Here is a 6,959-nt window from a genome sequence, read left to right as displayed (position 1 = left end):
GGGGGGGGGGGGGGCAGCTGCCCCCAACAAAATTAATATTTATCAAAATTGTTAGTTAAATCACCAAAGTTTCATTACTCAGCTGTTGTTGCCCCGTTGAAATTTGTTTCTTTCCCCCAATATTTTGTTTCTAGCTCTGCCACTGGTTGACTACCACAAAATTGATGGTCAAAAGAAAAAAAGAAGAACACGTTTTCATTAACACAAATACGTGACAGAATTTGAAATCAAACTAAACAGAATTTATGGTTTATTTTAACACATGTAGAAAAATACTTTTAAGAAAAATTTAAAATAGTTGACGTTATAAGATTTCTTTTAATGTAAACTTGTTTTTAAAGGTTATAAATCCTTTTTTTTGGTAAAATTCATAAAAAAAATTATTTCATCAGTTATTTGATCAAAACAAATTATTTCATCAGTTATATTTAACTTTAAGCAATATGGTATTTAGAATTCATTTTATTTTAATTAATTTCTTATCAAAAATTAAATCATAATTTTAAAAATAATTTTAACCTAATTAATATGCATATAATAATTATATATTATCCATTAGTTTGATATTTTTTTAATTTGCACATCACTAATTTGCGTATCACGGCGTGGTCCCAATCTAATGTGTACTTAGATGTATACTAATATGTATAGGTAGAGGATGTACAAATAATTGAAATTTTGGATGTTTTCATCAGGCTCTCACATGACTTTTGGATTATTATATTTTTGTATTGATGTCTAGCTGGATTTTATTTATTAAGAGAAAAAGAAAAAAAAAACATGAACAAAAATATATCAATAATTGAATATCATGACAACAATGGTGTGGTATGGGTCGACGCAAGATTCCGCTTGGCTCGGTATGGCAATTCATATGGTGGAGATGCAAACATCGATATCTGACTATCTTGATTTTATAGAACTATTTAAATCCCATGATGACCAACAAAAATACTCGTTACAATATTTTCATATATAATTCCACTCTCCAAATACCAAAATATCTCATGTATCCGTCGAATTCGTATAAGGACCAAGTTAGCATACGCCACACGTCACATGTGTCTGTGTGTGGAACATATTCTTATAGGTCCAAGTGTCCAACCCTGTCTACCGCGCCTTTTCGTTACGTACGTGTTTAAACGAAAAATGTTTCACGTAATTTCCTAAAGTCCATTTAGTTTTATATGCATGGCTTAGGCCATGATTAATCCAGAGTTCTTAAAGTGGGGTTTTTAATGGAAGTTGTTTCTTAACTTCCGTTAATAACCTCATCCTAAAAACTCCGGGTTAATCATGATCTAACTACATAACTATAGTAAAAATAGTATCTAAAAGTAAAGATAAGTGACGCGCCTTATGCGCAAGCAAAAAAAGGCGACTCAGGTTAGGTCTTGCTCAGCCACACTGACAGCTTTCTCCGTCGTTCTCCGGCGTCGTTTGAGACGTCGGAATCCTAAATCCCACCACCTCTCAGGCCATCCCCATCTCATGGAGAAGAAAAAGCCCCTCAGCCCCATCTCCCTCTCCTCGGTAGGCTCGCAACCGTCAGATCCCCCCGACATCATACCTCCGCTCAACCTAGTGGCTGAAGGAGAAGCCAAATTCCCGACACAAAATCCTATCCCTGAGAAGCCAAAGGCGATTGTCTCGCCAAAACTTCTCATTGATGAAGTTTCCATGGAGTTGGACCCACCTCTGCTCCAAGAAGACTCAAAATTTGATTCCATAGAAGCTCTTGTTCCTGTGACAGTTGATCCCTCAACCACTCCAGAGCAACCAGTGACAGATTCCGAAACACTGGAGGAAGCTGATGCTCCCTCAGAAACAACAATCTCCGTGAAAGCCGCAGTTACGGTTACTCCGGGGAAAGTGGAAGAGAAGCAATCCTCTCCAACAGAAAAATGGACAGGCCTCTTCAAGGGACCAGTCAAAACGTTGCAGAGAAAGGGACAAGCCTTCGAGTTACCCTCAGGTGAAGCTTGTGTGCGCATCCCTAATTCAGTCATAGAAAAAAACAAGAAGGCCTGGGAATGCTTCATTCTGGGTCAGTTTTATCATGAGCCTCCATCTCAAGGCACAATTCACAATATTGTAAATGGGATCTGGAGCAAAAAAATACAGAGACATCAGCGTTTCAAAGATGGAAGGCAACTCATTTCTTTTCCGCATCCCACACGCTGCGACGAGAAAAAGAGTGGTAAACCAAAGACTTTGACAGATAGAGGGACAAACAATGTTTGTAGTTGATTGGGAACCAGGGGTTACACCTGATAAACCAGAGCTAACTTCCGCACCTATCTGGTTAGAACTGAGGGGTGTTCCCTTGCAATTTTTCAATGAAGAAGTTCTAGAGCACATTGCGGGATTGGTTGGTCACCCCAGACTTCTACACCCCTCAACCGCCAACAAAACATATTTAGAGGTAGCAAAGGTCTTGACTCTGATAGAGCCTCGTATCCCACTGCCGGAAGCGGTGAATGCTCAATTCCGATGAGGTGAAGTAAGAAGAGTGAAGGTTTCTAGTCCATGGATGCCACCGGTATGCTCTCACTGCAAGGAAATCGGTCACAGTCTGAAACACTGTAGGGCCGCACCAATCCTTTGTAATAGATGCAACTCCAGGACTCACACATCTGAAACCTGTCAAAAACCTCCTACAGTAGAGACCAAACAATCTCAGTCAAGAAGAGGTAGAGCTAAAAGCAGAGATGTCTTAAAGCCTGACCCGATCCTTACTGCTGGAACATCCAAGTCTTTAGTAATCCCCTTCTCGGAATCCACTCTAGGGAAGTCGGAGATCACTGAAAAGGCAGAAGGTAGTGGAAAGCAGATCCATAGCTCGACAGGTGACAACCATGGGACTTTGGCTACTCATAAGGAGTACGCATCAGCAGGAGTAGTAACAGATTCTTCCAATATCGATTCTTCTGAGGCAGAGATGGAGAGAAGCATCACAGAGAAGCAGTCGAGTTTCGAAACACCTGGTTCAAAGAAAAAACAAAAGAAAAAGAACAAGAAGGGCAAGCGGGGCAAGGACCCCAAATCTCAATAATTTTTTATGTGTACAAACCTTTTTTGCTGGAATGTCAGAGGCTTCAATATATCAAGCCATCGACGCGGATTTAAATACTGGTTAAAGAATAATATGAATCTTTTCGGTGGGATCATCGAGACTCATGTTAAGCAGCCTAAAGAGTTGCAAGTTAATCGCTCAAACGCTACCTGGTTGGTTGTTTGAAGATAACTATGAGTTCTCAGACTTGAGAAATATTTGGGTAGTTTGGCACCCTAGTGTGCAAGTTGCTGTCATAAGGAAATCACTCCAGATGATAACGTGTGAAGTTCTTTTATTACCAGATGCTTCAGTTTGGATTTTAGTATCAATAATTTTTGCGTCTAACTCTGAAGATCTTCGTAAGGAGTTATGGAAAGAGATTGAAGAAGTCGCAGCGTATAATGAAGCGTTGGCTACGCCTTGGATGGTTTTAGGAGATTTTAACCAAATCAGGCACCCTGATGAACACTCCCTAGCTGTAAGTCAGAACATTGATAGGAAGCCAAGAGATTTCAAAGAATGCCTTCTCACTGCTGGCTTGGACGATCTAACATACCGAGGGAACCTGTTTACATGGTGGAACAAGAATCCCATAAAACCCATTGCAAAGAAGTTAGACCGTATCCTCGTTATCGAAGTTTGGGAAGCCACTTTTCCCATTGCTTTTGCAACGTTTGGAGAGCATGACTTCTCGGATCATGCTTCTTGTGGAGTAACATTGCAGCTCGAATCAACTAAACCGAAAGCCCCTTTCAAATTCTACAACTTCCTACTGCAAAATGAAGAATTTAAATACATGGTCTGCTATCACTGGTTTTCCTTCAACGTGGTCGGATCTGCGATGCTCCGTCTCGCGAGAAAGCTAAAACTACTTAAGAAGGAGATCAGAGTTTTCAGCAGAGAAAATTATTCTGGGATTGAGATGAGAGTGAAAGAAGCACATGAGATTTTGATAAACCTCCAAGCGGAAACTCTGGCTGACCCGTCCCCATCAAACGCAGCGCTGGAGATTGAGGCCCAGAGAAAATGGCAGATCTTGGTCAAAGCAGAAGAGAACTTCTTTTTGCAAAGATCACGGGTTCTATGGCTGGTAAATGGAGATGGTAACACAGCCTACTTCCATCGGATGGTAAATGCTCGCAGGGCAATAAATCATATCCATTACCTCATCGCTACATCAGGTGAACGTTTTGACACTCAGGCTGGCATAATGAACCATTGTATTCACTACTTCTCCTCTTTTTTAACTGGACAGTCTGAGCCATGTATGTTTACCCAAGGCGATATCAACCTCCTACTTCCCACTAAATGCAACAATGAGCAGAAAATGGCTATGACAATGAGGTTTACTAGAGCAGATATCAGGGACACTTTCTTTGCGCTCCCTAGAAATAAGACTTGCGGAGCAGATGGGTTTTCAGCGGAGTTCTTCTTTGGTTGTTGGGATATTATTGGATCAGAGGTCTGTGATGATGTAGAGGAATTTTTCTCATCTGGTTCAATGCTAAAGCAGTGGAATGAAACCACAATGGTCCTCATCCCAAAGATCACAAACGCTTCCTCCGCAGCAGATTTCAGACCGATCTCCTGCCTGAACACAATATATAAGGTAATCTCTAAGATCTTGGCATCAAGACTCTTGCTTATCCTCGCTCAAATTATTTCTCCAGTCCAATCAGCGTTCTTGCAAGACAGACTTCTTGATGAAAATGTTTAGCTGGCGACTGATATTGTTCAGGGATATAACAGACAAGTGAGTGAACCGAAGGCAATGCTGAAAGTGGATCTTAGGAAAGATTTTGATTCTGTTAGATGGGATTTTGTTCTAGCAGCACTCCGAGCTCTTGATATCCTCGAGAGGTTTATTAACTGGATCGACGAATGTATCGGTACTCCGTCTTTCACAATCTCAGTCAATGGTAGTACTGGAGGGCATTTCACAAGCTCTAGGGGACTGAGACAGGGAGACCCACTATCCTCATATCTCTTCGTGTTATCTATGGAAGTGTTCTCTAGTCTTCTCCAGTCCAGATTCGACACTGGTTACATCCACTACCATCCTCGAACCTCAGAACTAAAGGTCTCTCATCTGATGTTCGCAGATGATGTAATGATATTTTTTGATGGAGGTAGCTCTTCATTGCATGGAGTGAGTGAAACTCTGGATGATTTCGCCTCCTGGTCTGGCCTAAGAATTAACCCTAAGAAATCTCAGCTATTCTGCGCAGGGGTGAACCAAATTGAAGCTAACGCAATGGCATGCTATGGCTTCACGTTAGGTTCACTACCTATTCGCTATCTTGGATTACCTCTTATGTCTAGAAAGTTGAAGATATCAGAGTATGAACCTCTCCTGGATGCTTTAGTAAGAAGATTCAGATCATGGGCTGTAAAATCTCTATCATTCGCAGGAAGGAAACAATTACTAGCCTCGGTAATTGCTGGTATGATTAACTTCTGGATTTCAACTTTCAGGTTACCTAAAGGATGCATTCGGAAGATAGAGTCCCTATGCTCTAGATTTCAATGGTCTGGTGATATAGAAAAAATGGACTTGCTAAAGTGGCTTGGAATACAATCTGCTTACCAAAAGATGAAGGGGGTCTTGGTCTTAGAAAAATCTCTAACTGGAACATAATCCTCATCATGCGATTCATTTGGCTGCTCTTCTCGGATAAACCGTCTCTTTGGGCTGACTGGCACAGGTTCTATAACCTGAGGAACACAATTTTTTGGGCAATTCAACCTTAAGACTCAGACTCATGGGCTTGGAAGGATTTGCTGAAGCTTCGGCCTCTTGCGGAAAGGTTTATAAGTTGGGAAGTGGGGAATGGTCTGAAGATCAGTTTTTGGTACGACACTTGGACACCCTTAGGACCTTTAATTAAGTTCCTTGGAGAGCACGCCACTAGGAGGCTTCGGCTTCCTCTCAACGCATCAGTTCCTGATGCATGTTCTAAAAATGCTTGGCTGCTCCCATCTCCAAGATCAGATAATGAGGTCCTGCTCCATGCTCATCTCACACTCATTACCTTGCCAACTCAAAACGCCTCTGCAGACATGGTTTACTGGTTAACAAATGGACTCAGGGACACGGTTTTCTCAACAGCAAAAACTTGGAATGAATGTAGACCCATGGAATCTAAAAAAGAGTGGTCAAAATTGGTCTGGTTTAAAGGATGTGTCCCCAAACACGCCTTTCATATGTGGACTGCTCAGTTAAATCGTCTTCCCACCCGTCTAAGGCTAGCTTCTTGGAACATGGCGATCCCAACAGCTTGTCCTCTTTGTTTATTTGGACATGAATCAAGGGACCATATTTTGCTCCATTGTGGTTTCAGCGCAGAGATTTGGAGATTGGTGCTATCCAGATTTTTTTCCTCGCAGACTGGTTTCTTGAACTGGACTGAGCTTCTCTCATGGATCAAACAGAGCTCAAGCAGAGCTCCAGCTCTTATGAGGAAGATTGCAGCTCAAACAACTATATACCATATATGGAGACAGCGAAACCATACTCTGCACAACCATATCGTCATCCCGGCGACGTCGGTTTTCAAGTCTCTTGATCGTGAGATAATGAACATCATTCTTGGCAGACGACACAAAAAGGAGTTCTCTGCGCTTCTATCTTTGTGGCTGCGATTAAGCTGATCAGTTATCTCTCTAATTTTACCTTATTAGGTGTGTGTAATGTTTTCCTTGTTTTATTTTTTTGCCTTGGAAACATTTTGTCTAGAACTCTTTTGTAAGTTCTTTGTTCATTTTATATGATATTAACATTCTAGCAAAAAATAAAAAATAAAAACTACATAAATAACATACTTACGCCCTTAATTTCAATCATGATGTTTTTAATTGGCCTTCTATGAAATCAAAAGAAAGCTATGTGTGGATATATTAA

Source organism: Brassica oleracea, chromosome C7 (genome assembly GCF_000695525.1).
Source record: "Brassica oleracea var. oleracea cultivar TO1000 chromosome C7, BOL, whole genome shotgun sequence".
In the NCBI taxonomy this organism is placed as follows: Eukaryota; Viridiplantae; Streptophyta; class Magnoliopsida; order Brassicales; family Brassicaceae; genus Brassica; species Brassica oleracea.
The sequence above is the reverse complement of the archived record's forward strand: the minus strand, read 5'-3'. Positions refer to the sequence as shown.